The following is a 24221-nucleotide window of genomic DNA, read 5'->3' on the forward strand; positions in this document are numbered from 1 at the left end:
CTGAAATGTTTGTCAACAGATGAATGGATAAACAAAATGTGGCATATACATAAAATGGAATGAGTCAGAATCAACTCGATAGAAACAGGTTGTTTTATAAAGAGTAAGTCCTGAGGCATGCCATGACATGGATGAACCTTGAAAACATCATGCTGAGTGAAATAAGTTAGCAACAAAAGGACAAATACTATATAGTCTCACTTACATGAAATAAGCAAATAAACAGAAACCGAAAATTCTCAGTGGGTGGGAAAGGGAAGGAAACGGGGAGTTTTTGCTTACAGGGCACTGAGTTTATCTTAAGGGTGGAATAATCTGAAAAAGGATAGCAATAAAGGTCAGACAACATAAAAAAATATAATCAATGTTACTGAACTGTAAATGTGGAAATTATTACAGTAGTGTGTGTTTTGTTGTGTGTTATTCTCACCAGAATAAAAAGAAAGAACAGCTGTACTCTGACACACACGGGGTTCACCATAAGTCAGGAAAAAAATTGGAACAACCTTTTTCAGAGAAATTTGGTAATATTTATCAAAATCTAAAAAATGCACAAATACTTAGTAATTCAATTACTAAGACTATAACCTACAAATATAGTTGCGCTAACATATAAAGACGTATGTACTAGCATATTCACTGAAACACTGTACGTAAAAGCAAAAAACTAGAAAATATTTAACTATCCATAAACAGGGGACTGATTTAAAAAATCATGGCATAACTACACAATGAAATGATATACAGCTGTTAAAGAATGGCACTATATTTGTGTCTGCTGACATGCAAGAATATTCAAGATATAACAAATAAGAAAAACCAAGTTGGAGAATGATACATTTACTATGACATCAACCGTATATCTTCAAAAGGTGTAGTACACTTATATATTCATTTATCCTTATATAAAAAAAAACAAAAAACAAAACCCATTGTCGTCCAGTCGATTCCAACTCACAGTGACCCTATAGGACAGAGTAGAACTGCCTTTTCAGGTTTCCAAGGAGCGGATGGTGGATTTGAACTCCCGAACTTTTGCTTAATAGCCAAGCTCTTAACCACTTTGCCACCAGGGCTCCTTATGCTTATATAGATACATAAAAATTCTGTAAGAATTTACAAGGACCTTGTAATAGTAGTTATCAATGGTGAGTAGGAAAGAGGAGTCAAAATCTTTACTTTTCACTTTTCTGGTCTGCTTAAAGTATCAAGAGTATATGCCACTTGTATTAAAAACAAAATGCCCTTTCAGAGGGTCTCAACTATTCCTTGAAAATAAAACCCATACACTTTAAAAAGTCATAAGGGTCCTTTTACAATCTGGCCCAGCCTACCTCTCCAACTTCTTACCATATTATGCCAACAACAACACTTAGCTATTTGCAATTTCTCAATGTGCCACGTTCTCATAAACCAGCCTTTGCACAGATTGTTCCACAGTCCTTCCTCAATTTCTTTGCCTGTCCAACTCCTAACACTGGCCAAGAAAAACCATGACTCTCCCTCTCAAAGCTAAATTAGGTATTACTGTACACTTACTAAGGTCCCTGAGCAGTGCAAATGCTTTGTGCTCCACTATTAACTTAAAAAAACCCACCATGTACCTGTCAGTTTGTCATACGGTGGTGGCTTGTGTGTTGCTGTGATACTGGAAGCTTTGCCATTGGAATTTCAAATTCCAGCAGAGTCACCCTTGGTAGACACGTTTCAGCTAAGCCTCCAGACTAAGACAGACTAGGAAGGAGGACCTGACAGTCTATTTCTGAAAAAAAATGGCCAGTGAAAACCTTATGAATAGCAGCGAAACACTGTCTGATATACTGCCGGAAGATGAGCTCCTCAGGTTGGAAGGCACTCAAAATACAACTGGGGAAGAGCTGCCTCCTCAAAGTAGAGTCAACCTTAATGACATGGATGGAGTCAAGCTTTTGGGGCCTTCATTTGCTGACAGGCACAACTCAAAATGAGAAGAAACAGCTGCAAACAACCATTAATAATCAGAATGTGGAATGTACGAAGTATATATCTAGGAAAATTGGAAGTTATCAAAAATGGAATGCATACACGTACATATCCTAAGCATAAGTGAACTGAAATGGACTGGCACTGGCCACTTTGAAACAGAAAATCATATGGTCTACTATACTGGGAATTGACAAATTGAAGAGAAATGGTGTCGTGTTCATCATCAAAAGGAACATTTCAAGATCTATCCTGAAGTACAACGCTGTCAATGATAGGATAATATCTATATGCCTACAAAGAAGACCAGTTAATACGACTATTATTTGAATTTATGCACCAAAACACTAAGGCCAAACATGAAGAAACTGAAGATTTTTACCAACTTTTGAAGTCTGAAATTGACTGAGCACGCAATCAAGATGCAACAATAATTACTGGCAATTGGAATGCCAAAGCTGGAAACGAAGAAGAAGGCCTGTTAGTTGGAAAATATGGCCTTGGTGATAGAAATGACACTGGAGATCACACGATAGAATTTTGCAAGATCAATGGCTTCTTCATTGCAAATACGTTGCTTTTTTCAATAACATAAACGGCGACTATACACATGTAGACCTCTCCGGATGGAATACATAGGAATCAAACCAACTACATCTGTGGAAAGAGATGATGGAAAAGCTCAGTATCAGTCAGAACAAGGCCAGGGCCGACCGTGGAACAGATCATCAATTGTTCATATGCAAGTTCAAGATGAAGCTAAAGAAAATTAGAACAAGTCCATGACAGCCAAAGTACAACCTTGAGTATATCCCACCTGAATTTAGAGACCATCTCAAGAACAGATTTCAAGCATTGAACACTAATGACCAAAGACCAGATGTGTTGTGGGATGACATCAAGAACATCATACATGACAAATGAAGGGGACATTAAAAAGAAAGAAAAGACCAAAATGGATGTCAGAAAAGACTATGAAGGTTACTCTTAAACACAGAGTAGCTAAAGTGAAATGAAGAAATTATGAAGTAAAAGAGCTGAACAGAAGATTTCAAAGGGCAGTCTGAGAAGACAAAGTAAAGTATTATAATGAAATGTGCAAAGACCTGGAGACAGAAAACCAAAACGGAAAAATATGCTCTGCATTTTTCAAGCTTAAAAGAACTGAAGAAAAAATCCAAGCCTCAAGTTGAAATATATAAGGATTCTATGAGGAAAATATTAAACAATGAAGGAAGCATCAAAAGAAGCTGGAAGGAATAAAAAGAGTCACTGTACCAAAAAGAAATGGTCAACGTTCAACTATTTCAGGAGGTAGCATACGATCAAGAATTGATGGTACTGAAAGAAGTCCAAGCTGCACTGAAGGCATGAGTGAAAAACAAGGCTCCAGAAATTGACAGAATACCTACTGAGATGTTTCAACAAATGAATACGGCACTGGAAGTGCTCACTCATCTATGCCAAGAAATTTAGAAGACAGCTACCTGGCCAATCGACTGGAAGAGATCCATATTTATGCCTAATCCAAAGAAAGGCAATCCAAAAGAATGTGAAAATTACAGAACAAAATCATTAATATCATAAGGCAAGTAAAATTTTGCCGAAGATCATTCAAAAGCAACTGCAGCAGTACACTGACAGAGCACTGCCAGAAATTCAAGCCAGATACAGAAGACGATGTGGAACAAGGGATATCACTGCTGATGTCAGACGGATCCCGGCGGAAAGCAGAGAATACCAGAATGATGTTCACCTGTGTTTTATTAACTATGCAAAGGCATATGACTGTGTGGATCATAACAAATTATGGGTAACACTGTGAAAAATGGGAATTCCACAACACTTAACTGTGCTCATGAGGAACCTGCACTTAGACCAAGAGGCAGTCGTTCGAACAGAACAAAGGGACACTGCGTGGTTTAAAGTCAAGAAAATTGAGTGTCGGTGTTGGATCCTTTTACCATACTTATTCAATCTGTATGCTGAGCAAATAATATGCGAAGCTGGACTACATGAAGAAGAACGCGGCATTAGGATAGGAGGAAGACTCATTAACAACCTGTGATAAGCAGATGATACAATGTTGATGCTGAAAGTGAAGAGAACTTGAAGTGCTTACTGATGAAGATCAAAGACCACAACCTTCAGTATGGATTACACTTCAACATAAAGTAAACAAAAATCCTCACAACTAGACCAAAAAGCAACATCATGATAAATGGAGAAAAGATTGAGGTTGTCAAGGATTTCATTTTACTTGGATCCACAACCCATGCCCAAGGAAGCAGCAGTCAAGAAATCAAATGACGCACTGCACTGGGCAAATCTGCTGCACAAAATCTCTTTAAAGTGTTAAAAAGCAAAGTTGTGATTTCAAGGACTAAGGTGCGCCTGACCCAAGCCATGGTGTTTTCAATAGCCCCATATGCATGTGAAAGCTGGACACTGAATAAGGAAGACCTAAGAATTGATGCCTTTGAATTACAGTGTTGGTGAAGAACACGGAATAATACCACGGACTGCCAGAAGAACAAACAAATCTGTCTTAGAAGAAGTACAGTCAGAACGCTCATTAGAAGCAGGGATGGCACGACTTTGTCTCACATACATTAGACATGTTATCAGGAGGGATCAGTCCCTGGAGAAGGACATCATGCTCGGTAAAGTAGAAAGTCAGTGAAAAAGAGGAAGATCCTCAAGGAGATGGATTGACACAGTGGCTGCAACAATGGGCTCAAGCATAACAATGACTGTGAGGACGGCACAGGACCAGGCAGTGTTTCATTCTGTCATACACAGGGTTGCTATGAGTCGGAACTGACTCAACAGCACCTAACAACAACATTAACCTAAAGATTGGTAGTTTGAACCCAACCACTCAGTAGCACCACAAAAGAAATGCCTGGCAATCTGCTTCTGTAAAGATCACAGGCAAGAAAACCCTATGTAGTAGTTCTAATCTGTAACACGTTGGGTTACCATGAGTCAGAATCGACTGTAAGGCAACAGGTTTGGTTTTTTGTTTGTTTTGTACTTTCTATCATAGAACCCATCTCAATTCTCTTCTTCCCACCTCCCACCTGACATGAGAAACATCATGTTTTTTATTCATGAATCCCTAGCACCATTTACACTACCTGGCATATGATACATGTTCAAAGAATGAGACAGGAAGGGAGGGACATCTGATTTAACTAAAGATAACGGAACTGGGTGAGAGAATACCTGAGTTCTAGTTCTTAGTGAAGAGACCTTTGACAAATCACTTTACAGCTCTGATCTTTACCTATTTGTAATATTCAATTTTATGTTTATTTCTACATTCATTTATTTAGCACATTAAATACCCAGTATAATGACAGGCACTTCATATAGATTATCTCATTGAGTCCTTACAATAACCCTGTGAGGTTAAGTATTATTCTTTTCCATTTTAAAAATAAATAAAGTGAGGCTAAGAAAGATAAAGTCATTGTGCTAGCAAACTGGTAGAATAGATATTCAATCAGAAATCTGCCTGCTAAATAATGTCTTCCTAACCCCGACTTTATATTACCTTCATTTTCAATATTTAAAAAACTGAGATCTCCAAAAAGTGATATGATTTGGCTGAGGTCATACAACTTATAAAGAGCAACACCCCTACCTAAATCTAGATTCTTTTCTTTACAGTAGGTTTTTTTTTGTATAAGATTGTAACAGCAAGTATCTAATCAATTATTTATACTATAGACATGATTTTTTTTAAAGTGTATTAACTTAGAAAAAATGAATTCTTAAAAATGGATTTTTCCTTAGAAAATTTAGGGAACAAAAAACTTTTAGAAAATCGTTAATAATTAAGATTACAACAACCTACCTGTTGCCATAGAGTTGATTCTGATTCATAGCAACCCTATAGGACAGAACAGAAATGCCCCATAGGGTTTCCAAGGAGAGGCTGGCGGATTCCAACCGCCAATCTTCTAGTTAGCAGCCAAGCTCTTAACCAGTGGGCCACCAGGGCTCCAGTCACAGATTAGAGACCTTAAATATGATCTAATTCAACCATCCATCTGATGTTTGCATACTTTTTGTAGTATTTCTACAAAGTAGTCATCCATATTATTCTTGAATTCTTACGAAGAACTCACTAAAGCAACTTAACCTTGGGTAACTCTTTAAGTTTTTCCTTACAACACATTAAAATCTGTTTGCTTGTAACTTTCCCATATTGATCCTGATTCTATCCTTCTAGCCAAATTAATCATGTCTCTTTCCTAAAACAGCATTTGAAAGATGATTGTCCTCTTCTCCAGGCTAAATATTATAAGTTCCTTTAGCCAAACATCCCCTAAACTGGTGTCCCTTAGACAAGTGTTCCAGGAGCTATTAACAAGAAGGCTTCAAAAATGTGTTCCATAGCTAAATATATCCGAAAACCACTTTCCCCTCTTAAGAGTATCACAATGAACGTTAGCATATGTAAGGTCATAAAAAATTTCAGTTAAAACAATAAAAAACTGTTCAGCTTTGTTTATCTCAGTGTTTCCGAAACTTATTTCATCATGGTACCCTAATTTTCCTTGGTATACGTATTAACTTTCTACAGAACCAGTATGGAAAATGTTTCTCTTATGATATAGTTTCAAGTTCCTTCATCATCCTGTCTCTTCCTGTAAAAGCATGGTGGCCAAAATTGAGAAGTCCACCAGTACTAAGAAAGATCAAATTAGGGACTACAGAGCTTCATGATACTGTTTGTTCAAATTAAGCATATTATCAACAAAAAACCCAAACCTGCCCTATTGTATATATAACCAGGTTTTAGAGTCATACTGAATTTCTCTTATTAGTTCTTCCTATCTCCCCTCTGATCTTTTACCCACTTGTGTCCCACTGATGAAATACCCTCACTTATCACCCTTTTCCAAGATATAACTTTCATCTTTCCAAACTCAATTAAAAGTTTTCCGAAATATAATCAGGAAGTATCTTTAAACTGCCCTAGTCTGACCAGTGAGTGGTATCTTCAAATAGGATTCTGCATTTTCTCTGTCATCCTCATAATAAAGTCATCAACCCCATCCTTTCTTTAGAAAGGAATGCATTATCTTGAAACCTACAAAACAAAACATACACAAATGTCTAATTCTCAATCAGGAAAGTTTGAAAATATCAAACTCTAACACTGAATTAGTTTAACCAAAGTACATTTCTAAAAAAGCCAGAATTCAAGCACGTTAGCCAGAGAACTATAATCAAATCCAAATACAGGCAAACATTACATTTACTCTAAAATATTCCAAAGTCAATCTGAGAGTTATGTAAACCTCCAAGGAAGCACATGCAGTCCTGTACATTATAACAAAGCTGACATGCCAACTGAGGCTTCCAGACTCAATTAGTCCTCTGCCACTTTCAGCTGTGGATTCACATTCCAAAGTGTTCTACAAACTTTTTTTCCTTACCCTGCTGACCCAAAGAAATCTGAATAAGGAAAGGAGGGGTCCTGAGCAAGAGAATGACATAAATGTTTTACGCCAAGAAAAAAAAAAAAAGTTGGATGGGTTAGTTAAAAAGTTGTTGCATCGTATATAAACTCTAGCTTTCACAAATAAATCTCTCTTCCTAAAACCCTGAATTTTCATTGTGCTCCAGCACAGCCTCAAAAGCAGGAGAAAAACAAAAAAGCCACTGAGCTATGAAGTAAAAGGACAAGATGGTACAGCCAATCACAGGCTAGATATTCAAGTAGCAATCTGAACCAAATCTTTAGCTTTAAGTGCTAACTATATCTTCTTGAATTTTAAGCATCTTATTATGGCACTGTGGTTAAGCGGTCAGCTGCTAACCAAAAGGTTGGCAGTTCAAATCCACCAGCCGCTCCCTAGAAACCCTATGGAGCAGTTCTACTCGGTCCTACAGGGTCACTATGAGTCAGCATCGACTCAACAGCAACTGGTTTGGTTTTTTATTACTTAAAATTTAAATGTTCAAATTTGTACTTTAAAAAAATAGAGAATATACTAATGAAAAATGTGACAAATACTGTTTTAGAAAAATATAAATGAACATCAATAATTTATATAAAGGAATTGATTTCAGCTTTGTTCAAACTAACACCTTAATTGAAACTCTCACCTGCACTGTAAGAATTTATAAAACTGTAAAAATGAACATTACATAAATTTACTATGGTTTTTAAAAACTGAATGCAATAATGAAAAAAATTAATTTTCATGGTATCAAAATACTTTTATAAAAGGCACGTTAGATCTTTATGACATTCCTCACATTAAAAAAAAAAAATCCATACCCATCGAGTCAATTCTGACTCATAGTGACCCTATAGGACAGAGCAGAACTGCCCCATAGGGTTTCCAAGCAGAGGCTGGTGGATTCAAACTGCTGACCTTTTGGTTAGCAGCCATAGATAGCTCTTAACCACTGTGCCACCAGAACTCGTTTCTTACGTTAGGTGGTATTAAATTCATTACTTGTTATCTCAGTTGTTATATAGCACACTGAGATCATGGTTGCCAGGTCAATGAAGGTGTTTTAGTGGCTACTCATTTTAGTGACAGACTAAACTACAGCAACCTGGTTGGAAAATGAGAAGGACTAATCAAAAGTGTATGGATATAGATGTCTAAAATTATTTCAAAATAAAAGAGTATAGATTGGTCAGTTCAATTCCATTTTAAATTATTTTATTAAAAATAAGACCATATTGCTATTTCTAGAAGTTAAATATAAAGTGCATGAAAACTTTCAAAACTAGGTGTTTCACAACTTCCAGTAAAACTACATAAAAAAAAAAAAATCCAATTCTGTTGAGTCAATTCGGACTCTTGGCCACCTCTTGTGTTACAAAGCAGAACTGAGCTCTACAGGATTTTCTTGGCTGTAATCTTTACAGAAGGAGACTATCTATCCTTTCTTCCAAGAAGCCCCTTGAGTGGGTTCAAACCAACAGCCTTTAGGTTAGTAGTCCAGCTCTGTGCCACACAGGGACCTTTATACTGCATAGGGTCAACTTAAATTTAGGATGACTTAAAACCTGATTAAAAAAAAAAAAACTGTAACTAATAACAATTTTCAAAAACACTGCTTTAAAAATGAAAGCACAATATGTTCCCTAAATTTAGGATAAAGACACCCATAAAGAAACAGAATTCTAGTCCAAAGTAAGTACACTACTATTTCCTACATAAGGTCTTCTAAAAATTGTTATTTCAAATATATTATCAACTTGAACACATGGATTATATTTTCTTCACTCATCTCCTTGCCTCACCAACCACCAGGTAGTAAAATAAAACGGGAAACAATAACCAGAATTAATATGCAAATCTGAACAACTTTTACACCAATTATTTGATTTCTATTCACAAACCTTCGTAATCCAACAGGTCTAAGTTTACTAAGAAACAAAAATGACACCACTATACATACAAATCTTAATTTTGGTGTATAAATTGGGTCCATTCTTGTTATTAGTAATTCTTACCTCATAAAATAGCCAATAATATACATGTTTATATTTTAAGTGTTGGTATGTATTACTACCTTTGGCAATAATGCTCAAGTCCAGAATTTCACCCTCTTAAGTGAAAATTGAAGCCCTGGTGGTGCAGTCGTTAAGAGCTCAGCTGCTAACCAAAACAGTCAGCAGTTCAAATCCACCAGCTGCTCCTTGGAAACCCCATGGGGCAGTTCTACTCTGTCCTACAGGATCATGAGTCAAAATCCACTCCACGGCAATGGTTTTTTTTTTTTTTTTAAGTGAAAATTAGCAATTAAAGCAGTGTCTTAAGCAGAAAATAAAGCATTGCTAATATTTAGCAACTGCAGCACTAACAGTCCCTTTACGTCTATAATGGCTCACAGTTACAAACTAATTTAAAAATAGAATGTTTGAAATGTGTACTCTGTAAACAATTCTATCATTAAAGCCCATAATTCTGAAAGGCTCCAAATGGAAATTTGTCAAACTCCTCAAATATGCATTAAAGTGATTCTTGAAATGAAAATATCCTATTTTTTTAAATGAGCAAAATTCTACCAACAAGTGAATATGCTATTTACATGTCAGTCTACTTACACATGCCACATACCCTGCTTCTTGGTTACAATGCCATCCTTTAACGCAAAGTCCTTAAAAAAACAGAAGACTTAAAGAGTTCATGCTGATATTCTTTTTCTTTTATATATTACCCTACATTAAGATGATCATAAAATAGAAAAGCTACAGAGTACTTATCAAGAATGATAAAGTGAGAGCTTAAAGAAACTTCAACAATAGCTAAACTAGGTTCACATATGAGGAAACTGGTGCCCAAATAAATCAACAGGCTTCACAAGGCTCACGGAGTTAAAATGAACGCAAGGATTAAATACCAGGTCTCCTGACTTGACGTTTAGTAGTCTTTCCAACACTCCAAAGAAGAAATTTTTAAAATTAGTAATAAAAACGATATGATGTTAGGAAACAAAAGATGGTACTATCTGTGTGTATCACCGTCTATGGTTGCCTGTTTTGGGGTAACGAGTCAGTTATCCTTCCATCATACCTGCAGGCTTCCGCTATTCAAATCCCAACATTCAAGAGAAGACTTGGGAAGGAAACAGAAAAAGGCAGAGTAGAGTCAAAGGCAGAGGGAAGTTCGAGGCTCATCTCCAGTTAGAAGTCAATGAAAACGACGACGTGATCGCTAATCTCACCCAGCAGTCGGATCACCGTGGGCGTTGTCCCAAAGTCACTAGAGGGGACGCGCAGGCGCAACAACAGCCGGCCGGCCGGCCAGAAGGAAAGGCAGGCGACCCCGACCCGTGACGGTCGACGGAGGGAGAAGAGTGTTAAAGAAAGAACATGGAGGGTAGCAGGTGGAAGCGCCGGAAGGCAGCGGGGATGAGCGGAAATAAGGCGGAGGGAGGGCAGGGCGCCGCAGGGCGGGAGGAGCCGTCGGAGGGGGCTCGGACGAGAAGGGGAGCTGGAGGCCGGGCTGGGGAGATCACGCGGTGCAAGGCGTGGCAGCGAGGGATCCGTCCAGTCAAAACAGGCTAGCTGGGGCGGGAACCCTCGGTTTTGCCTCTTGCTCTTCCGCTGCTAGATGGGGTTGGGAGCAATTAGGAGAGGTGAACACAGCCTCTAGCGGGGCACGGGTCCCCATTACGTATCTAGGTGTGTGCGTGGCTGGGAGGCAGGTCTCCAGCCGTTACTAAAGGTTTAGCTGTGACCTCGCTGCCCCCATCCCCTCCTCACCCCTTTGGGTCTTCAAATGTTGGTCATAAATCCCTGGGACCAACGACCACAAACCGCCGCCACCGTTTCGGGGACCTGTCGGTCGGAGTGGGGTCACCGTAAGGGGGAGGGGAGGCCACCGGGAGGAGCTCGTGCTGTCCTCGCGCCTTCAACCCAGTTCCCAGCAGGCTGAGCGCACTTTGGCCTGCGTGATTCCATGCGCAGTGGCTCCCCAACCAATCAGTGACCAGATTCCGGGAGTGTGTGATGTGGGGGTGAGAGGGACCAAGATTTAAATGTTAAGGGAGGGATTCTTGGGAGGGGAGGGACCGTATTTGGATTGACAGCCATTTTAACCAATTGAGGTGAGGAAAGCAAGTTGGGGCAGTGAGGATGGGGTAATACCAAATGAGAGTTCTGGCTGGTAATTTGCTTGATTTCGTCAAGCAGGTAAAAACAAGGGCAGTGTTTTGAATTTACCTATTACAGTGGTTAAAAACTCAGTTGCTAACCAAAAGGTCAGCAGTTTGAATCCACCAGCCACTCCTTGGAAACCCTATGGAGCAATTCTACCCTGTCCTACAGGGTCGCTGGGAGTCGGAATCCACTCCACTGCAACGGGTCTTATAGTAAATTTTGGCATCTATAAAGATTCTTTTTGTTTGTTGATTCACAAGATTTTCAAGTCTTAAACTGCTAGCTAGGCCCAAAATAGCCAGAGATCCTTAGTATGAACCTTTTTAAATAAGGGCTTGTGGGGTATATGGCTAAAAGGCAAATTTGCAAATAGGAGTAGAAAGAAATACAAGGTTAAACTGGCTTAAATGCCTAGGAATATGGGCTGAATTAGGAGACCTGGTAATAGGCCTGACTCAACCACTAATCAGCTTGGGAAGAGATTTGGTCATAGGGTAGCTGATGAGCCAGATACTAGAACAAGACAAAACAACAACAACAAAAAAAAACCAAACCCTTTGCCATGGAGTGGATTCAGACTCATGGCAACCCATGTATTAGAAAGTAAAACGACTCCACAGATTGCTGGCTGTAGTCTTAATGGAAGCAGATTGCCTGGCCTTTCTTCTGTGGTGTCTCTGTGGATTTGAACTGCCAACCTCTAGGATAGCAGTCCAGTGCAAACTTCTTGTGCCACCTACTTTAAAAAAAAAAAAAAACACCATTGCCATCCAGTCGATTTGGACTCATAGCCACACTATAGGACAGAGTAGAGCTGTCCTATAGAGTTTCCAAGGCGCAGCTGGTGGATTGAAACTGCTGACCTTTTGGTTAGCAGAGTTAGCTCTTAACCACTGCACCACCAGGGCTCCTGCCATCTACTAAGCCTACGTAAAACCAACTTCAACTGATATGGTCACTTGGCATTCTGTAGGCATTCTCTGAATTTTGCTTCCTTTAATGAGAGAGTGGCTGTCTAAGAAAAAAGGACTTTAGGAACCAACTCTGTATCAATGGATAATGTTATCCATTGTTGTTAGGTGCCATGAGGTTCTGACTCATAGCGACCTTATGTGCAACAGAGCTAAACACTGCCCAATCCTGCACCATCCTCATGATCATTGCTATCCTTGAGCCCATTGTTGCAGCCACTGTGTCAATCCATTTTGTTGAGGGTCTTCTTTTTCACTGACCCTCCACTTTACCAACATGATGTCCTCCAGGGACTGATCCCTCCTGATAACATGTCCAAAGTATGTGAGATGAAGTTATGTCATCCTTGCTTCTAAGGAGCATTCTGGCTATTCTTTTTCCAGTACAGATTTGTTCCTTCTTTTGGCAGTCCATGGTATATTCAGTATTCTTCGCCAACACCACAATTCAGAGGTGTCAGTTCTTCTTTGGTCTTCCTTATTCATTGTCCAGCTTTCACATGCATATGAAGCGATTGAAAATACCATGGCTTGGGTTAGGTGCACCTTAGTCCTCAAAGTGACATCTTTGCTTTTTAACACTTTAAAGAGGTCTTTTGCAACAGATTTGCCCAATGCAATGTGTCGTTTGATTTCTTGACTGCTTCTTCCATGGGCATGGATTGTGGATCCAAGTAAGAGGAAATCCTTAACAACTTCAGTCTTTCTCCATTTATCATGATGTTACTTATTGGTCCCGTTGTGAGGATTTTTGTTTTTTTTATGTTGAGGTATAATCCATACTGAAGGCTGTGGTGTTTAGTCTTCATCAGTAAGTACTTCAAGTCCTCTTCACTTTCAGCAAGCAAAGTTGTGTCATCTGCATAACACAGGTTGTTAATGAGTCTTCCTCCAATCCTGATGCCCCATTCTTCTTCATATAGTCCAGCTTCTCAGATTATTTGCTCAGCATACAGATTGAATAAATATGGTGAAAGGTTACAGTGCTGACTCACACCTTTCCTGATTTTAAGCCATGCGGTATCCCCTTTATTCTGTTCAAATGACTGCCTGTTGGTCTATGTACAGGTTCCGCATGAGCACAATTAAGTGTTCTGGAATTCCCATTCTTCACAGTGTTATCTGTAATTTGTCATGATCCACACCGTTGAATGCTTTTGCACAGTCAACAAAACACAGGTAAACATCTGTCTGGTATTCTCTGTTTTCAGCCAGGATCCATCTGACATCAGCAATGATACCACTTGTTCCACGTCCTTGCTTTATTCATGTGTGATGTCCTCGATATCATTCCACAGCGCATCTGTGAGTTTGTCATACTGTGGAGGCTTTCGTGTTGCTGTGATGCTGGAAGCTATGCCACCAGTATTCAAATACCAGCGTGGTCACCCATCCGGACAGGTTTCAGCTGAGTTCCCAGAGTATGACAGACTAGAAAGAAGGACCTGGCAGTCTACTTCTGAAAAAAATTAGCCGGTGAAAACCTTATGAATAGCAGCAGAACATTGTCTGATATAATGCGGGAAGATGAGCCTTTCGGGTTGGAAGGCACTCAAAATACGACTAGGGAAGAGCTACCTACTCAAAGTAGAGTCGACCTTAATCACGTGAATGGAGTCAACCTTTCAGGACCTTCGTTTGCTAATGTGGCATGACTCAAAATGAGAAGAAACAGCTGCAAACATCCAGTAATAATCAGAACATGGAATGTATGAAGTATGAATCTAGGAAAATTGGTAATTGTCAAAAATGAAATGGAATGCATAAAGATTGATATCCTAGGCATTAGTGAGCCGAAATGGACTGGTATTGGCCATTTTGAATCAGACAATCATGTGGTCTACTATGCTGGGAATGACAACTTGAAGAGAAATGGCCTTGCATTCATTGTCAAAAAGAACATTTCAAGATCTATCCTGAACTACAACACTGTCAGTGATAGGATAATATCCATACACCTACAAGGAAGACCAGTTAATACAACTATTATTCAAATTTATGCACCAACCACTAAGGCCAAAGATGAAGAAATAGAAGATTTTTACCAACTTCTGCAGTCTGAAATTGATCGAACATGCCATCAGGATGCATTGATAATTACTGGTGATTGGAATGCAAAAGTTGGAAACAAAGAAGAGGGATTGGTGGTTGGAAAATATGGCCTTGGTGATAGAAACGATGCCAGAGATTGCATGATAGAATTTTGCAAGACCAACAATTTCTTCATTGCAAATACCTTTTTTCGCCAATGTAAACGGCAACTATACACGTGGACCTCGCCAGATGGAATACACAGAAATCAAATTGACTACATCTGTGGAAAGAGACAATGGAAAAGCTCAATATCGGCAGAACAAGGCCAGGGGCCAACTGTGGAACAGACCATCGATTGCTCATATGCAAGTTCAAGTTGAAGCTAAAAGAAATTAGAGCAAGTCCACAAGAGCCAAAGTATGACCTTCAGTATATCCCACCTGAATTTAGAGACCATCTCAAGAACAGATTTAACGCGTTGAATGTTATCTATAGACTCATAGACATCAGGACTAGACAGAACATAGATCATGTAACTTTTCTTTTATCAAAAAGGAACTTGATGCGCAAAATAATAAATTGGATTACACAGTAACAGGTCCCCTTATTTCCAGCATGGAAGTGCTTTCTTCAACATTAACTTGTGATTTCAGTTTATGTTTGATGTCTTCATATGTTGTCTAATGAATGCCTACCAGTTTAAATTTTCTTTGTTAGCAAATGAAAGTGCATTTTGGGATTTATCTTTTGCAACAGAGAGGGATAGTGGAATTAGCAAGCACTTTGGATCCGGACAGACCTGGGCTGAAATCTCTATTTTACCATTTTAAAATGTGGATTATGAAGATTGAATTATATATAATTTTCACAAATATTAAGAACTTACTACATGCCAAGTACAGTTCAAAGGGATTTTCATATATTAGTTCATTTAATTTTCACGGTAATTTTGGCAAAGGTACTAGCCCCATTTTACAGATGGAGAAAATGAGCCACAGAAACTTTAAGTAGATTGCCCAAAGTCATAGAGCACGTGGCAAAGCCAAGAATGCAAATCCAGTTTGGCTTTGGAAACTTTGGGTATAACCATCATGCTGTACTGTCTCAAAATGTGTCCAGAAACAAGTAGATCACTTGGCGTAACACCCAGTACACAGTGAAAGCTCAACAAATAATCTATCCTAAACTCTTGACCCTTCAACCCCAGATGAATACTAATCTCATATTGGCTGCATGCATTCAAAATAAAGCAACTAGAAAGCCTAGATGATAGAATATACCTACTTGGCTTTTTTTTTTTTTAATGTGTCATCAATTATCTATATCAAGAACTGCAAGGATGATAATTGTTATATCATATTGCTTACTATTTGCGGCTGCTCTTTTATTTCTCTGGAAAAAGATTTCCCACATTCTTCATTTTCATATTGGTCCTTTCTCAATTCTCAGGAATTAATTAAAAATAAAAGCATGTTTCCATTTAATGTTAAACTAACTGAAATTGTGTCAGGCATACTTTGAAAAGTCAAAGCAACTGAATTTCTAGTAGTTGCTGTAGGATCACAAAGAGCCGCTAGGTGGAGATGTTTTCTTGTGAGGTACAAAGAATAGTAGCCTGAAGGATTGTTTTATATTTCTAGGTCGGTTTTTGTTTGTTTCCTTTTTTTCCGCCAGGTATAAAGAAAATCAAATAAACAAGGGTTTCTCAATAGACATGAAAGTCAGGCCATAGAACCTTGTTTTAGGTCAGACAGTGTTATTTAAAGACCCTTCCCATACTCAACATTGTATGTCTTTTTGGTCAGATACCTTCTAAACCGTTATTATCCAAAGTTCATTAATGGGTGTATTTTTCTAAAATGCTATAAAACTGTATTCTCTGCATGTAAAATTAAAGAAATTTCCTTTAACTTTATTTCTCTGGGCTACTAGAAAAGAGTATCTAAAACATTTTTAACAACCAGAATTCTTTTTCAGAAATAGATCCACAAATTTGGGTTTACTATAAATTCGCAAGTTTATGGAAAAGGTGATCCAAATGAATAGGAAAAGAGAAGAAAAGATGTAAAGGGGTTTTGGACTGAAAAGCATCTTACTTATCTAGTGCTGCTATAACAGATACAAAATGGGTGGGCTTAACAAACAGAAATTTATTTTCTCAGAGTTTAGGAGGCTAGAAGTACAAACTCAGGGTGTTGGCTCTCAGGGAAGGCTTTCTCTCTCTGTCAATTCTGGAGCAAAGCCCTCGTCTCTTTTGAGCATCGAGTCCTGGGCGGTCTTCATGCGGCTTGGTATCTCTCTTCCCCCATCTCTTCTTGTTCACTTGCTTGTTTAATCTCTTTTATATCTCAAAAGAGACTGACTTAAAACACACCCTACACTGGTACTGCCTTATTAACATAACAAAGAAAACCCATTCCCAAAGGGGATTATAACCACAGGTGTAGAGGTTAGGATTTACAACACATATTTTTGGGAGACACAGTTCAAGAAGCCAAGAGTTGGAAGATACTTGTTGATGAGGGATAAATTAAAAAGGGAGCTCTGAAATCACTAGAAAGAAAAATAATGCTGATTGTGGAACATGGAGACAAAAACTTACCAGTAAAATATAGGAAGGGATGTGCAAAATATAGTTGGCTAAAATAGTCTGGATACCTTGAAAATATATGTTTTGCATATATAATTCAAACTTTTTAGATTATTTAGAAATTATTTTCATATACCATCTATAAAATACAAACCACCAAAAGGGAAGAAAAGCAATGGAAAGCCATTATAAATGTTTAAAATTCAACTTAGCCCTAATAAAAGAAATGAAAGGTGAATGGTTTCATTTAAAAGAGCAGTGTGCAGTGGTCTGGTTTGTTTTCCATGTGTTGGAGCTTTCTTCATCCATATTTGGCATGATGGCACAGATCCACCAAAAACATGGCTACTACTTGCATGTTTGTAGAATTAATAATCTAAGGTCTCAGCTCAGGAGCAAAGGACTCTTATTTAATCTGGTCACACTCCAATCTAAATGACATCTCAAATCTTCTCAGAAACATAGGTTTTTTTTTTTTTTAATGTTTATAATAAATATGTTTATTCCAATTCTCTGATTCTTACTTTCTCACCCTGTCTCACTGTGGTTTGATGATTTCTGCCTGACATGTTAAGTTGAATTTTTCATTACTCTGGAATGTGAGTGTCAGCAACAGGGTGACTATAAAGTGGTTACCATTGTTTTTTCCAATTTTGAGCCATCTGTACATCCTGTCAGTGTACTTCCCATGATCAAATACCTCTCTTTTCAAGACAGCAAATCAGAAATAGAGATTTTTTTGGTACATAGTTTAATGGCCCATATAGGGACCAAACCCAAGGCTTCAGTTAGCATAGGTGCTAACAAAAGGAAGTAGTGATAAAGCCAACCTTTTCTGGTTGGTATTAGTCACATCAGGATCCAGTCATCCAATTATTTAAAAAAAGAAAGAAATTAACTACTTTATTAGAAATAGTTCTAGGTGATGCCAGAAAAAAAGTCTGTTTTTCCTCCTCTGAGACATGGAGACTTAACCTACAACATAAGAATAGTAGCTTTCTGCTAGTGAAGACTGATTAAAAATTTAAACACTTTGGTTGGAGAGAGAGTGTGATGAAATCTTTCATGTCTCATGTCACTAGAGGTTAGTGGTGTGCTTCCCTTGGCAATATGTTACTGTAGAACTAGAGCTGAAAGACGTCTTAGTAATCATTAGGCTGGGGAAGCCAAAATGACTTACCCGAAATCACAAAACTGCTTAGTGGCAATACTGGATCTCCCAACGCCTCTCTCCGACTTTCAGTCTGATACACTGGCCTCCAAGAAACTTTAAAACTGTGCTTTTAATTTCTACTTACCCTGGTGGCATAGTGGTTAAGTGCTACAGCTGCTAATGAAAAGGTCGGCAGTTCAAATCCACCAGGTGCTCCTTGGAAACCCAATGGGGCAGTTCTACTCTGTCCTGTAGGGTCACTATGAGTTGAAATCGACTCAACGGCAACAGGTTTGGTTTTTTTTTTTTTTAGTTTCAACAATGGTTCCAAAAAAAAAAAAAAATCACAAAGGTAACATAAATATGTTGAATGAAGAAATTATTTTGGCTAAGGACAACAGTCAGCTTTGGTTCAGGGATCCTGATACAAAAGGCTGTGTGGGGAAAAGGAGTTTTTTAGGAATGAAATTGTCAATTTTCTTTGCACTCCATGGGAGGTACCCTCCCTAGGTAACTCCAGCTCTGACTGTCCAACTCTATCATTCTTTATTGCAGAGGAAGCACAGGGAGACTTCCTCTCTGTGCCCAGGAGGGAATATTTCTTGCATTCTCTACGATGCAGGTAATAAACAGAGTCCAAGCAGCCATCCAAGGTACAAAATTGATCTCTATATCCATGGAGCAACAGAGGAAGAAGGGAAGTCAGGTGGAAGAAATGGAGGGTGTGACTAATTGCCTCCATGAACAACTGCCCCATTTGCAATGAGACCAGAAGAACTGAATGGTGCCTGGCTACCATTACTGAACATTTTGATCAAAGAGTCTATACAAGAATCCTGATCAAAAGGGGGAAAATGTAGAACAGAATTTAAAATTCTCATGGAATTCAGACTTTCTTGAGCCATGGAGGCTGGATGAATCCCTGAAATTATTGTCTGAGATAATCTTTAAACCTTAAACCAAAAATATCCCCTGAAGTCTTCTTAAAACCAAACAATAGGTTAGCTTAACTAGTAAAGAATGTCTGCCTTGAGTATTGTGCTCTTTTAGGATCTTTCTATATAGGACCAAATTGACAACAACAACTGGAAAGACTAGACAGGAAACTTAAGGAGCAGTGAGTTTATGTTAACAAGGAACAACTCAGAAAAGGAGGGTGAGAATGGTAAAAGGAGGGTAATAAATGTCAATGTCACTGAATTGTATATGAAGAAACTGTTGAAGTGATGTATGTTTTGCTATGTATGTTCTCAACAACAAAAATAAAATAAATTATTAAAAACAGAGAGAGAAACAGAAACTGATGCTGAAAACCTGAACAGACCCATAACAAGAGAAGTCCTGGCCCAGATGGCTTCACTGGAGAATTCTGCCAAACATTTAGAGAAGAGGTTACAGCAGTACTACTGAAACTATTTCAGAACATTAAAAGAAAGGAATACTTCTGAATTTATTCTATGAAGCCAGCATAACCCTGATACCAAAACAAGGCAAAGACTCCACAAAAATAGAAAATTACAGACCAATATCTCTCATGAATATAGATGCAAAAATTCTCAACAAAATTCTATCCAATAGAATTCAGCATCATATCAAAAAACTAATATACCACCACCAAGTGGGATTCATACCAGGTGTGCAATGGTTCAACATTACAAAATCGATCAATGTAAACTACCACATAAATAAAAGAATCACATGATCATCTCAATTGGCAAAGAAAAGACATTCAACAAAGTCCAACACCCATTCATGATAAAAACTCTCAATAAAATAGGTATAGAAGGGAAATTAAAATAATAAACAGCATTGTCTTAGTCATCTAGTGCTGCTATAACAGAAATACCACAAGTAGATGGTTTTAACCAAGAGAAGTTTATTTCCTCACAGTTAAAGTAGGCTAACAGTCCAACTTCAGGGCATCAACTCCAGGGGAAGGCTTTTTGTCTCTGTCGGCCTTCTCTTCGGTGTTTTCCTGGACTAGGAGCTTCTCTGCGCAGGGACCCTGGTCCAAAGGACGTGCTCTACTCCAGGCACTGCTTTCTTGATGTATGAGGTCCCCAACTCTCTCCTTGCTTCCCTTTCCTTTTATCTCTTGCGAGATAAAAGGTGGTGCAGGCCACACCCCAGGGAAACTCCCTTTATGTTGGTTCAGGGATGTGACCTGGGTTAGGGTGGTGTTACAATCCCACCCTAATCCTCTTTAATGTAAAATTACAATCACAAAATGGAGGACAACCACGCAACACTGGGAATCATGGCCTAGCCAAATTTATACACACATTGTTGGGGGGACATAATTCAAACCATGGCAGGCATCTATACAAAACCAACAGCCAACATCAATCTTAATGGAGAGAGAGTAAAAAACATTCCCCTTGAGAACAGGAACAAGACAAAGATGTTCTTTATCACCATTCCTATTTAACCTTGTGCTGGAAGTCCTAGCTAGAGCAATAAGGCAAGAAAAGGAAATAAAGGGCATCCAAATTGGCAATGAAGAAGTTAAACTGTCCTTCTTTGCAGATGATATACTATACATAGAAAACCCAAAAGACTCCATGAGAAAACTACTGGAACTAATAGATTCAACAAAGTAGTAGGATATAAGATAAACATACAAAAATCCGTTAGATTCCTATACACCAATACAGAGAATGATGAAAAAGAAATCAGGAAAACAATACCATTTATAATAGTCCCTAAAAAAATAAAATACTTAGGAATAAATCTAACAAGGGATGTAAAAGACCTATACAAAGAAAACTACAAAACACTACTGCAAGAAACCAAAAGAGATCTGCATAAATGGAAAAACATACCATATCATGGATAGGTAGACTCAACATTATGAAAATGTCAACTCTATCCAAAGCAAATCTACAAACACAATGCAATCCCAAACCAAATACCAACAACATTCTTTAAAGAGTTGGAAAAACTAATCATTAACTTTATACAAAAAGGGAAGAGGCCTCAGATAAGTAAAGCACTATTGAAGAATGAAAACTCACACTACCTGACCTCAGAACCTACTATACAGCTACGGTAGTCAAAACAGCCTGGTACTATTACAATGACAGATACATTGACCAGTGGAACAGAATTGAGAACCCAGATGTAAATCCATCCACACCTGATCTTCGACAATGGCCCAAAGTCCATCAATGGGGAAAAGACAGTCTTGTTAGCAAATGGTGCTGGCAAAACTGAACGTCCATCTGCAAAACAAAAATGAAACAGGACCCAGACCTCACACCATACACAAATACTAATTCAAAATGGATCAAAAACCTAAATATAAAACTAAAAACTATAAAGATCATAGAAGAAAAAATACAATCAATGCTAGAGGCCCTAATATACAGCATTAACAAGATACAAACCATAACTAACAACACACAAACTCCAGAAGATAAGCTAGACAACTGAGATCTTCTAAAAATTAAACACTTATGCTCATCAAAAGACTTCACCAAAAAAGTAAAAAGAGAACCTACAGACTGGAAAAAAAAATTTGGCTATGACAAATCCGACAAAGATCTAATCTCTAAAATCTACAGGAAAATCCAGCACCTCTACAACAAAAAGACAAATCATCCAATTAAAAAATGGGCAAAGGAAATGAACAGACACGTCACCAAAGAAGACATTCAAGCAGCTAACAGACACGTGAGGGAATGCTTGCGATCACTAGCCATTAGAGAAATGCAAATCAAAACCATAATGAGATGCCATCTCATCCCGGCATTACTGGCACGAATCAAAAAACAGAAAAGAACAAATGTTGGAGAGGCTGCGGGGAGATTGGAACTCTTATGCACTGCTGGTGGGAATGCAAAATGATACAACCATTTTGGAAAATGATATGATGCTTCCTTAGAAAGCTAGAAATAGAAATACCATATGATCCAGCCATTCCACTCCTAGGAATATATCCTAGAGCAATAAGAGCCATCACACGAATAGACATAGACACACCCATGTTCATTGCAACATTGTTCACAATAGAAAAAATATGGAAACAACCTAGATACCCATCAACAGACGAATGGATAAATAAACTATGGTACATACACACAATATACATACATACACACAGTACTATGCAACAATAAAGAACAATGATGAATCTGTGAAGCATCTCATAACATGGGTGAATCTGGAGGCCATTATTCTGAGTGAAATAAGTCAATCACAAAAGGACAAATATTGTATGAAACCACTACTATAAAAACTCATGAACAGGTTTACACAGAAAAAGAAACAATCTTTGACGACTACTAGGGAGAGAAGGGGTAGGGATGGTAAAACACTAAATAGACAATAGATAAGTGGTAACTTTGGTGAAGGGTAAGACAGTACACAATACTGGGGAAGCCAGCACAACTTGTCCAAGGCAAGGTCATGGAGGCTCCATAGACGCACCCAAACTCCCTGAGGACCCCAGCTGAGGGCTGTGGGGACCATGGTCTTGGGGAACATCTAGCTCAACTGGCATAACATAGTCTTATAAAGAAAATGTTCTACATTCTACGTTGGTGAGTAGCATCTGGGGTCTTAAAAGCTTGTGAGTGGCCATCTAAGATACTCCAATGGTCTCACCCTGTCTAGAGCAAGAGACAATGAAGAAAACCAAAGACACAAGGGAAAGATCAGTCCAAAAGACTAATGGACCACAACTACCATAGCCTCCACCACACTAAGTCCAGCTGAAGTAGACGGTGCCCAGCTACCACCACTGACTTCTCTGACAGGGATCACAATAGAGGGTCCCAGACAGAGCTGGAGAAAAATGTAGAACAAAATTCTAACTCAAAAAAAAAAAGGACCAGACTTACTGGTCTGACAGAGAATGGAGAAACCCCAAAAGTATGGCCCCTGGACACCCTTTAGCTCAATACTGAAGTCACTCCTAAGGTTCACCCTTCATCCAAAGATTAGACAGGCCCATAAAACAAAACGAGACTAAAGGGGCACCAGCCCAGGGGCAAGGACTAGAAGGCAGGAGGGGACAGGAAAGCTGGTAATAGGGAGCCGAAGGTCAAGAAGGGGAGAGTGTTGACATGTCCTGGGGTTGGCAACCAATGTCACAAAACAGTATGTGTACTAATTGTTTAATGAGAAGCTAGTTTGTTCTGTAAGCCTTCATCTAAAGTACAATCATTAAAAAATAAAAGAGAGAGTCCGTGGGACTCTAAGGAGAAAGAATAATGCCATCATAGTCCATAATGCAGCCTGTGTTTTAAATTAAAGCATCATAATTTAATTGTATCTGTCTTAACTTACGTTGATCAGCTTATACGTACAATGTCTAGATCATCCCTGAAATCTCTGGCCTTTTATGTTATTCCAGCTTTTACTCATTCCATTTCAATTCTCATCCTGAATAAACCAGATACATTTTCAAATCTACCTGTGTTTTTTTAACACCACTGAGTTAGTAAGCCTTTGTGACTATGTAAATAAAACGGAATCTTGTCAGAATGATGTATTTAAATATATAGTGGCAAACTGTAACCTTATCCTACAAATGCCAGTAAATTTGCATTAGTCAGAAAAGATTGCCTTAAACTAGCCCAAGCCAGATTTGGGCCAGCTGTGACAGTTAGTTGACCTCAACAGCAGATGCAGCAACAGGTGCAATGAATCAGAAGGAAAATCATCACCCGGACCCTATTCTGAAAGAGAGGTCCAACAAGAGCCACATCATGCCCTGTTTCCTGGCCGCCATAATTCCTGCAACGTCTTCCTTCCAGAATTTTCCCTCCCCAGTACGCCTGCATGGCCACCATCTTGCAGCCCAAATTATATATAAGCCCTGCTTCCCCATGGCTCGGGGAGTTGGATGTGAGGAACTTCCTC

General features: G+C 38.6%; 1 protein-coding gene across 1 annotated transcript in view; it reads right to left on the minus strand.

Annotated features, from left to right (window-relative positions):
- Positions 1-10787, minus strand: part of RBM46 (RNA binding motif protein 46) — a 51815-nt gene extending 41028 nt beyond the window's left edge. Inside the window, exon 1 of the mRNA XM_023733487.1 lies at positions 10672-10787. The gene's annotated coding sequence lies outside the window, so the exon portion shown is untranslated. The remainder of the gene's footprint in view (positions 1-10671) is intronic.
- Positions 10788-24221: the final 13434 nt, after the last annotated feature.

This window comes from Trichechus manatus, unplaced genomic scaffold (genome assembly GCF_000243295.1).
Source record: "Trichechus manatus latirostris isolate Lorelei unplaced genomic scaffold, TriManLat1.0 scaffold00059, whole genome shotgun sequence".
In the NCBI taxonomy this organism is placed as follows: domain Eukaryota; kingdom Metazoa; phylum Chordata; class Mammalia; order Sirenia; family Trichechidae; genus Trichechus; species Trichechus manatus.